Raw genomic sequence first — 11,924 nt, forward strand, 5'->3', positions numbered from 1 at the left:
ACCTTGTTATCTCTGGACTATTTCACTCTGTTCAAGAGCTAATGGAACAATCTCATTAAAAACATATGAAAGATTCATCCTTTTTACCGCAACAATACTCTCACAGATACTTCAGCCTCAGTGAGGAGTCACGTCTATCTCCATGCAAAAGCTTCTTGTTCTGGTGGCATAACTACAATTCCCTGATAGAAATTGCTGCACATTCATTCAGTTGTATTTTCTTTAGTTCATGTCTTTCGGTGAGCCCTTTAAAGGTGCTAACTCAGCTTAATTATTACTAAACTTGGGTTTTTGAAACTTGTGTTCAATGGAATGGCTTTGTTTCTGATACCTCCAAAGTCTTCTGATGCTAGAGGTTTCATCTGATTGACTTCTAAGATCTCAGGACTTCTTCCCAGCGTCACCAGAGGTAACAGTGTGGGAGTGGGAAGAGAGGTGGATCCTGGAGATTCTCTGAGTATGATTAACTGGAAGCAGGTGAAAGCAATCCTATCCACCAAGATGAGGTTGGAGGAGGTTCATGTATGAAAGGTCACAGATAAGGAGGGTTCACCCTTTGTTCAGTCACAAAGGGAGCCATTTGTAACTTTGGAGATAGGGTGGGAGGTTCTGAGAACAGTAGGAGTCACGGCTTTTTTTTTGAGGAGGGAATGAAGATGGCAATTTTAAAGAAGTGAGTGGCCAACACCTTCAGAGGAGGTGAAGTGGACATTAGTCAGAGTTTGGTGGGAATAGGGTTGAGAGAGCAGGAGGTTAATCACAGGGACAACGTGAGCTCAGGGAGGGCATGAAGGAAGATTGCAGAGAAACTAGAGAAAGATACAATTTCAGGACTTGACCAGGTGTAGACTTCAGGTGAATTTGGCCCATTGAATTTGGAAGGGAGGGCTATGGCAGAGACAGCTGTTTAGATGGTCTTAATCTTAGTGGCTAAAGGCCACAGCATCTCAAAGATTGGCACAAAAAAAAGACCCTTCAGCCCAATGTGTCTGCAACATTGAAAAACAACCACCTATTAGAATCATAGAATCCCTACAGTGTGGAAACAGACCCTTTGGCCTGACAAGTCCACACTGACTCTCAGAGGATTCCACCCAGACCCATCCTCCTATAACCCACCTAATCTACACATCCCTGAATACTATGGGCAATTTAGTATGGCCAATCCACAAAGCCCACACATCTTTGGACTGTGGGAGAAAACTGGAGCACTTAGAGGAAACCCATGCAGGCATGGGGAGAATGTGCAAACTCCACATGGACAGTCACCTGAGTCCCCAGCACTGTGAGGCAGCAGTGCTAACCACTGAGCCACCATGCTGTCCCTTAATTCTAATCCCATTTTCCACCACTTGGCCTTGTGTGCCTTGGCATTGCAAGCACTCATCTAAATACTTCTTTGATGTTGAGAGTTTCTGCTTCGAGTACTCTTACAAGTAGGGAGTTCCAGATTCCCACCAACCTCTGGGTGGAAAAGTTTTTCCTTACGTCTCCTCGAAACCTTCTATCCCTTACCTTAATAGGGGAAAAGTCTCTTCCTGTCTACCTTGTGTATGCCCCTCATAATTTTAAATATCTCCTTCTCCTCTGCTCCAAGGAAAGCAACCCTAGTTTCTCCAATCTCTCTTCATAAGTGAAACCCTCCAGCCCAGACAATATCCTGATAAATCTCTTCTGCAGTGCTATCACTTCCCTCCTATAATGTGGATTCCAGAAATGCAGACATTATTTTAGCTGTGGCCTAACCAACAATTTATATGGTTTCAGCATAACCAGCCCTGCTCTATGCCTCAGCTAAAAAAATAAGCATCCCATGTATCTTCTTAAAGACTGTATCTACCTTGTCCTGATACATTAAGGGACCACTGGACATGCACACCAAGGCCCCTCTGATTCTCAGTGCTTCCCAGGGTCTTATGGTTCATCATGGATTCCCTTGCCTTGTTTGTCCTGCCCAAGTTCATCACCTCACCAGATTGGATTCCATTTGCCATTGATTAGCCCATCTGACCACCCCATCTACATCCTGTTGTAATTTAAGGCTATCCTCTTCATTATTTACCACCTCAAATTTTGTATCATCTGCAAACTTGCTGAACAACCCTCCTACATTCAAGTCAAACTCATTTATCTAAATCAAACATAAGGATGTCACACTGATCCCTGTGGGAGCCCGCTGGACAGAGTTTTCCAGTCAGAAAAACATCCCTCAACCATCACCCTCTGCTTCCTGTCACTGAGCCAATTGTGGATCCAATTTGCTAAATTTTCTTGGATCCCACCTTTGCTATCAGTCTCCCATATGGGACCTTACCAAAAGCCTTGCTGAAGTCCAAGTAGACTACATCAATAGCATTGCTGTCATCTACCTGGTTCAGCTCTTTGAAAAATTCAATCAAGTTGGTCAGACGTGAACTCCCCTTAACAAAACCAAGCTCACTGTTCTTAGTTAATCCCAGCCTCTCCAAATGCTCCCTCTTAAACCCTTCACACCTTGACTACCACAGTTAATGTTGGAAAAGTTGAAATCCCCTACTGTAACCACCCTATTACTTTTACACACCTGAAATGTGCCTACATATCTGCTTTTCTATTTTTCTTGGATTGTTAGGGGTGCTATAGTACACTCCCAGCAAATGTGATTGTACCTTTTTTGGTTTTTAAGCTCTATCCATATGGATTCATTCGAGAAGCTGCCTAAGATGTCATTCCTCCTTACTGCTGTAAATGATTTCCTGATCAAAATTGCAACATCCCTCTTTTACCTACTTCCCTGTCTCATCTGAAGACCTTCTGTCCTGGAATATAGAGCAGCCAACCCTGTCCCTCTCTCAATCATGTCTCATTAACAGCAATTACATGAGTACCTCATGTTTTAATTTGTGCCCTCAACTTATCTGCTATTTCATGAGGCTCCTGGCATTAGAGTAAATACCTTGACTTACTTGCTGTCTGTTCTAAGTTTGGTCATTCATCTCCCACCAGCTGAACATTCTCTCTGGATCCCACTCCCTGCCAATTTATTTTAAACCCTCCTCACGAGCACTAGCTGGATGTTGAGCCTATTTCAGTTTAGGTGCAACCCATCCACCTTGCACAGATCCCACCACCCTCAAAAATGGTCCCAATGTCCCAGAAATATAAAGCCCTTCCTCCTGCAACATCTCTCCAGTCGCACATTTATCTGGACTAACTTCCTATTGCTGTACTCACTGGCATATGGTAGCAGAAGTAATCCAGAGATTGCTACCTTTTGGGTCTTGCTTTTTAATGTTTCCTGCCTCACTAAATTCTGCTTGCAGAACCAAATCCCTTTTTCTATCTATGTTGTTTGTACCAATACATACCATAATCTCTGTTTGCCATCCCCATTCAGGGTGCCTTGCAGCCGTTCAGTGACATTCCTGACCCTGACACCAGGAAGGCAACACACCATCCTGGAGTCTCTTTGGCAGATGCCTGTCCCCTATATAATTCTGTGCAATTCTGTTGGAGGTGAGGGCAGAAGGGAATGGAGAGAGGGATTGAAGACAGGTTGCAGGGGAGGTAAAAAGCCAGGAGTTTTATTTAAATTTCATTGAATTACTTGATCCTGGAGCAGCAAGCAGTTTTATCAAATGGCAGCAGGTCCTGGATATGCTTTATATAGTCCATACTGTTCTGTTGGCAGATACAGAAACTAGTTCCTTGCCTTATCCTTTGGAGTGGCAGTGCCAGTGTTGGACTGAGGTGGACAAGATCAGAAGTCACATGACACCAGGTTATAGTCCAACAGGTTTATTTGAAATCACAAGCTTTCGGAGCGCAGCCCCTTCGTCAGATGAAGTGAGGAGAGCATTTGCACAGAATTTATAATCAGAGAGATCAAAAGATCATACAAGTGGTGTGAGTGGAGTGTCAACAGGCCAAATAATAGGTCTCTGCAGGTGATCAGAAGTATCAGACAGTGAGAGTAAAGTGTCAACAGCTGAATATAATCCAATTAATTGAAGGCAGAGAGATCATTACAAAAATAAGGTGGTGCTGGAGACAAGCCAAATGACTGGAATAACGTGATAGGTATGTCAAGGCTCTAACCAAAGTAACAAGTAACCTAAAACTGTTCAAACTAATTAAGGTAGAGAAATCAAAACAAGTTATCAAGGTGATGATGTCAGAACAGGAGAGTAAGGAAGATTTTACAGTTAACAGAACAGTGTGGTGGGGGTCACATGTAGCATGACATGAACCGAAGATCACAGTTGAGGTCATCTTCATGGGTACGCTACTTGGCTGTCAGTTTGTGCTCGGTGATTCTGAGTTGTGTATCTCGAAAGCCATCTTGAAAGACGCTTACCCAAAGATCGGGGGCTGAATGTCCTTGACCGCTGAAGTGTTCCCCGCCTGGGAGGGAACATCCCCGTCTGGTGATTGGTGCATGGTGTCCATTCATCTGTTATCATAGTGTCTTCATGGTGTCACCAATATACCATGCCTCAGGGCATCCTTGCCTGCAGTGTACGAGATTGACAACATTGGCTGAGGCACATGTACATGGTGGGTGGTGTTCCCACGTGATGGTAGTATCCATGTCAATGACATGTTTTTCCAGAAGTTGCTGTGGCAGGGTTGTGTGGTGTTGTGATCGATGTTGTCCTGAAGGCTGGGTATTTTGCTGCGAACGATCGTCTGTTTAACGTTTGGTGGCTTTTTGAAGGCAAGAAATGGAGGCATAGGGAAGATCTTGGTGAGATCACAGTCAACACTCCACTCACACCATTTGTATGATCCTTTGATCTCTCCGATTATAAATTCTGTGCCTGTGCTTCTCTTCACTTCACCCTACAAAGGAGCTGTGCTCCAAAAGCTTATGATTTCAAATGAACCTGTTGGACTATAACGTGGTGTCATGTGCCTTTAACATCATCGTTTTAAGACTGTGTTTCTTGGACTTGAAGAAGTGGAATTGTATAGGGATGCAGCAAGGTACGAGGAGCTGATGGTTTTACAGGGGACCAGAGAATCAAAGGTGAAGGTCAACGAAGATTCAGCAAATGATTAGCTACAGATTCTAGGGGTAAATACAGAATTTTTAAAAAACTGATTTAAAATTAACAGTTGACCCAGTGTCAATGACCCCTGATAGAAAAAGAGCTCAAAACCTCTGAATCTCATGTGAAGGAGCATCTTCTAATTTCATTCCTGAAAGATCTGCCTCTTACTTCTAGACTATGTCCCCCAACCCAGTCCCAGACTGCCCAACAGAGAAATACTGACTCTGTACCTGTCTGTTTCCTTAACTTTGATTAAATCTCCCTTCACTTACAATTTGATGGAACTCAGCCCTGGTTCATGTAATTCCCTTCGCAGTTTAAGCGTTGGAATACTAGTGTCATTCCAGTAAATCTACATTGCATCCTCTCCTAGGCTGATATATCCTCACTAAGGTGAGGTGTGGTACCAAGAACTGCTTATGGAAACTCCAGGTATGCTCTAAACAGGGCTTTCTAAAGTTGAAACATGACTTTTACCCTCTTGTATTCAGTCCTCTAGAGCGAAAGCCTGTACTCCTTTAATGTTTTAAGTTATCTTCTGTTTGTGAACAGGACATTTCATGATTCTATGTTCTGGTCACCCAAGTTTCTGTGAACCACCACCATTTCAAACTTCCAATTCTTTCAGCAGTATCTCGTTCTATCCCTTCATATCCAAAGTGGACAATCTCCCATTTTATTTTAATCCTTCACAGGATGTGGGTAGCACATAGTTGTGCCAACATTTATTGCCCATCCCTAATTGCCCAGAGGGCAGTTGAGCGTCAGCCACATTGCTGTGGGTCTGGAGTCACACGTAGATCAGGCGAGCTAAGGATAGCAGCTTTCCTCCCTAAGGGTCATTAGTGAACCAGATGGGTTTTCAATCAAACAAACAAACCATCAATAGTGGTCATTATTAGACCCTTTGTTCCAGAATTGTTTTGTTTAGTGAATTTAAATTCCCCTCTGCCATCAGCTGGATTCCAGTAGGTTCCCAGAACATTATCTGGGACTCTGCATTAATAGTCCAGCAACAAGACCACAAGTCTATCACCTCCCCAAACACTGGCCTACATTAAAATCTATTTCCCACTGTCTTGTGAATTAATTTAAAATTAGAATGAGAATTTCAGATTGCAACTTTTATCAAGACAGATTACTCTGCCACCTATCATCAGGTCATCAGCAACTGTGGAAATGTGATTTTCCATTCCATCTTCAGTTTCATCAATAAATACAGTGAATGGTTGAGATTCCAGCACAGGTCCTTGTGGGATGCAGCTGGTCATCTCTTTGTCATTAGAGTACCCACACATTATCCCAACTGACTCGGACTTCTGCTGCTCAGCCAATTTTCTGGCCAAGTCAAAAACCAGGCCCAGAACTCCAGGCTAATGCTCTGGGGACATGGGGCTCAAATCCCAGCAATGGCAGGCAGTGACATTTGAATGCAATAAAAATGTGAAATAAAAAAGCTGGCCTAATGGTGACTGTCAATGGTCATAAAAACCCAGCTGGCTCACTACTGTCTGGACCATCTAGGTCAGGTACAGGGGCGCTAACACTGTGCCATAGGAGCCCTTACTGGATTTTGTATATTTGCCTAACCCTTTCCCTAATTAATATCAACCGCTCTTAATTATAACTATAGCCTGCACATATACAGCATTCATTAACACAGCATTCATTACATTGGTAATCCATACACCCAACATAGAGTCGTACAGCACGGAAACAGACCCCTTGGTCCAACCAGTCCATGCTGACCATGTTCCCAAACTAAACTAGTCCCACCTACATGCACTTGGCCCATACCCCTCCAAACCTTTCCTATTCATGTACTTACACAAATGGCTTTTAAATGTTGTAATTGTACTTGCATCCATCACTTTCTCTGGCAATTCATTCCACACTTGAATCACTCTGTAAAATAAAAAATTGCCCCTCGTGTCCTTTTTAAATCTTTCTCCTCTCACCCTAAAAAATAAAGCATGTCCCCTCACCCTAGGGAAAAGACCCTTGCCATTCACCTTATCTATGCCCCTCATGATTCTATAAATCTCAATAATGTCACCCCTCAACCTTCTACCCTCCAGTGAAAAAAGGCCCAGTCTTTCCAGTAGCTCAGTAAGAAACACTGTCAAAAAAGTTTCTCTTTGCATGATTCATACATTGATAAGTGCATTCACAAAAATTAACCACTTTTATTACCCTTGGGCGATTGTGCAAACTCCATACAAACATTCTTCTCATGTCTGTGTGGGTTTCCACCAGGTGCTCCGGTTTCCTCCCACAGTCCAATGATGTGCAGGTTAGGTGGGTTGGCCATGCTAAATTGACCATGGTGTTTAGGGATGTGCAAGGCTAGGTGGGTTAGCCATGGGAATTGCAGAGTTACAGGGATAGAGTGAGGGGGCTGGGTTTGGGTGGAATGCTCTTCAGAGGGTCAGTGCAGACTCAATGGGCCAAATGGCCTCTTTCCGCACTGTATGATTCCGATTTAAGAAACCTGTCCTCCTACCAAAGTGGATAACCTCATACCTACCTACATCGTATTCCACTTGCCATGTTCTTGCACATTTACTCAGTATGTCCAAATCTCCTGAAAACCTCTTTTCAACTTCCTCACAATCCAAACTAGTTTTGTCTCTGATGATATCATATAATTTTGAGTTACAAGTGGAGGAGGTTAACTTGAGATCTCAATGAGGTGAGAGATGTCACACCTGATTTCCGATAGCCTCAATAATTGTGTCTAACTAGCAATGAGACTTGTACCTATTACTATTGCGTAATAAACCACATCAAGGCAACTTCCTGTTCTTAATACTCCAGTCATTACTCCACTACCACTGTTAACAAACAGTGCCTTGAACTCAGTATAGAATTAAGGATTGATAGCAGGATGCAATTCCATTCATTAGCTGGTGGTGGTTGGATCTGTATTACATACAACATGGTGATCAATGGAGCATTATTGCTTAAATACTTCAAGGTAGTGAAAAAATCTGATGGGGGGTTGAAATGTTCAGAAGACAAGTGGATTTGCCACTTTAAAATTATTGCCTTAAAAATACTCAGTCAGCAGCTGTATGTGCTTGATGTCACAACATAGAGTCAGAGATGTATAGCACAAAAACCTTGGCTATTCACTCTATCCATGCCCCTCATGATTTTATAAACTTCTATAAAGGTCACCCCTCAGCCTCCAGAATTCCAGGGAAAATAGCCCCAGCCTATGCAACCTCTCTCCATATCACAAACCCTCCAATCCTGACAACACCCTTATAAATCTTTGCTGAACCCTTTCAAGTTTCACAACATCCTTTAGGGAGACCAGAATTGCATGCAGTATTCCAAAAGTGGTCTAACTAACATCCTGTACAGCCGCAACATGATCTCCCAACTCCTATAGTCAATGCACTGACCAATAAACGCAAGCATACCAAATGCCATCTTCACTATCCTGTCTACCTGTGACTCCACTTGCAAGCAATATGAACCTGCACTCCAAGGTCTTTGTTCAGCAACACTCCCTAGGACCTTATCATTAATTGCACAAGTCCTGCCCTGATTTGCCTTTCAAAAATGCAGCACCTCACATTTATCTAAATTAAACTCCATTTGTCACTACTCAGCCCATTGGCCCATCTGATTAAGATCCTGTTGTACTTTGAGGTAACCTTCTTTGCTGTCCACTACAGCTCCAATTTTGGTGTTGTCTGTAAACTTACTAACCATTCCTCCTATGTTCACATCCAAGTCATTTATATAAATGACAAAAAGCAGTGGACCCAGCACTGATCCTTGTGGCACACCACCGGTCACAGGCTTCCAGTCTGAAAAGCAACCCTCTACCGCCACCCTCTGTCTTTTACCTTCGATCCTGTTCTGTATCCTTAACTAGGAAGAGTGCATCAATCGTCATACCCCACTGTTCCACAAGCCATCACTAAACATATCAAATCACAATGAGACCACCAGATAACTTTACTATAACACACTTCAACAAGAGGGTCACCAATGTTGTACCTTTGTTTAGGAAAAGTGAGCTATAGGCCTATAAGTCAGACTTTGGTGGTGGGTAAATTGTTGGAGGTGATTATAAAAGATAGGATTTACAGACAATTAGAGAGGCAAAAATTGATTGGAGATAGTCAGTATGGTTTTGTGCGAGGAAAATAGTGTCTCACAAACTTGATTGAGTTTTTTTTGAGTAAGTTACCAAAAAGATTGATGATGGCAAAGCAACAGATGTTGTTTATTTGTATTTTAGTGAAGCCTTTGATAAGGTTCCATATGATAGACTAATTAGTAAAGTTAGATCATATGAGATTCAGGGTGAGCTTGCCAATTGGATACATAACTGGCTTAACAGCAGGAGACAGAGACTAATGGTGGGAGGTTGCTTTTTGAACTGGGGGCCTGTGACCAGCAGTGTTCCACTATATCCCACAGGGATCAGTTCTGGGTGCTCCTTTGTTTGACATTTATACAAATGATTTTAATGAGAATACAGAAGGCGTGGTTAGTAAGTTTGTGGATGACACCAAATTTGGGTGGCATTGCAGACAGTGCAGAAGGTTTTCTAAGATTACAAAGGGATCTTGATCAAATGGGTCAATGGACTAAAAAATAGCAGATGGAGTTCAATCTGGATAAATGAGAGGCATTGCTTTTTGGTACAACAAAAAAAAAGGATAGGGCTTATACAATTAATGGTAGGGCCTTGAGTAGTGCTGTAAACAGTGGGAGCTAGAGGTGCAGGTACATAATTCTTTGAAATTAGCGTCACAAGTAAACAGTGGTTAAAAAGACGTTTAGCATGCTTGCCTTCATTGCTCAGTCCTTTGAATATAGGAGTTGGGAAGTCATTTGAGGTTGTATAGGAAATTGGTGAGGCCTCCTTTGAAACACTGTCCAATTCTGGTCGTCCAGTTACAGGAAGGATATTATTAAGCTGAAGAGATTCAGAAGAGATTTACCAGGATATTGTCAGGTCTGGAAGGTTTGAGTTATAAAGAAAGGCGGGATGGACTGACTTTTTTTTTTCCACTGGAGCATAGGAGGTTAAGAGGCAACCTGATAAAAATGTATAAAATAACGAGAGGTATAGATTGGGTTAATGGTAGTTGTCTTTTCCCTAGGATGGGGGATTTCAAGGCTAGCTGGCACATTATAAAAGGTGAGAGGAGAGAGATTTTAAATAAACATGAGATGCAAATCTTTTACACAGAGGATCATTCGCGTGTGGAATGAGCTTCCCGAGGAAGTGGTGGATGCGGGGACAATTACAGTGTTTAAAAGACATATGGATAGATACATGAATAGGAAAGATCTGGAGGGATCTGGGCCAGGAACAGGCAGGTGGAACTAGTTTAGTTTGGGATTACGTTTGGCAAGGACTGGTTGGATCGAAGGGTCTGTTTCTGTGCTGTGTGACTCTATGACTATAAAAGAGTAAAGAAAAGAAAGCATTTTGGAAGATCCAATTCAAGAGCGAACTATATGGTAAATGGAAAAGCCCTGGGGAAAATTGATGCACAGAGAGATCTGGGTGTCCAGGTCCATTGTACCCTGAAGGTCGCTACGCAGGTCGATAGAGTGGTCAAGGCGGCATACGGCATGCTTTCATTCATCGGACGGGATATTGAGTACAAGAGTTGGCAGGTCATGTTACAGTTGTATAGGACTTTGGTTCGACCACATTTAGAATACTGCGTACAGTTCTGGTTGCCACATTACCAAAAGGGTGTGGATGCTTTGGAGAGGGTGCAGAGGAGGTTCACCAGGATGTTGCCTGGTATGGAGGGCACTAGCTATGAAGAGAGGTTGAGTAGATTAGCATTATTTACATTAGAAAGACGGAGGTTGAGGGGGGACCTGATTGAGGTCTGCAAAATCTTGAGAGGTATAGACAGGGTGGATAGCAAGAAGCTTTTTCCCCCCCAGAGTGAGGGACTCAATTACTAGGGATCACGATTTCAAGTTGAGAGGGGAAAAGTTTAAGGGAGATATGCGTGGAAAGTTCTTTACGCAGCAGGTGGTGGGTGCCTGGAAGGCGTTGCCAGTGAAGGTGGTAGAGGCGGGCACGATAGCGTCATTTAAGATGTATCTAGACAGATATATGAATGGGCAGGGAGCAGAGGGATACAGATCCTTGGAAAGTAGGCGACAGGTTTAGATAGAGGATCTGGATCGGTGCAGGCTTGGAGGGCTGAAGTGCCTGTTCCTGTGCTGTAATTTTCTTTGTTCATTACTAATCCACTATTACACAAATTTAGACTGTACCCCTTCAAAACCCCCATTACGCGCACAATCACAATTAAGACAGCCTGAAGACCAGTGGTTTAACACTGACACATTGGGTTAAACATGAAGTGCTCACAACAATGAAAGAATGTTAAATCTGCAAGACTATAAGTCACTTCCAGGAGATGTGCAGAAGTGGGACACGGTTTCACCATTAGCACAAGTGATGATAGTTACAAATGCAAAAAGCTCTCAATACGATACAGCAGTCAACATTAAGAGAAGATACCGGAGGTATTCCTATGGGAACCGAAAGCACTGCAGATGCTGAAAATCAGAAATGAAAACAGAAATTGCTGGAAAAGCTCAGCAGGTCTGGCAGTATCTGTGGAGAGAAAGCAGAGTTAATGTTTCGGGTCCAGTGACCTTTCCTCAGAAAAGTTCCGAGGAAGGGTCACTGGACCCGAAAACATTAAATGATTTCTCTCTATAGATCTTGCCAGACCTGTTAAGCTTTTCCAGCAATTTCTGTCCATGTGGCATTCCAAGGGGAAATTGCTGATTCAACCAACTGTAATTTGACAGGACCTCTTTATGTCAATGGATATCTCATTAATCTTAAGCATGAAGACTCTATCACTGTTATCAAATCCAATA

Source organism: Rhincodon typus, chromosome 36 (genome assembly GCF_021869965.1).
Source record: "Rhincodon typus isolate 14 chromosome 36, sRhiTyp1.1, whole genome shotgun sequence".
NCBI lineage: Eukaryota > Metazoa > Chordata > Chondrichthyes > Orectolobiformes > Rhincodontidae > Rhincodon > Rhincodon typus.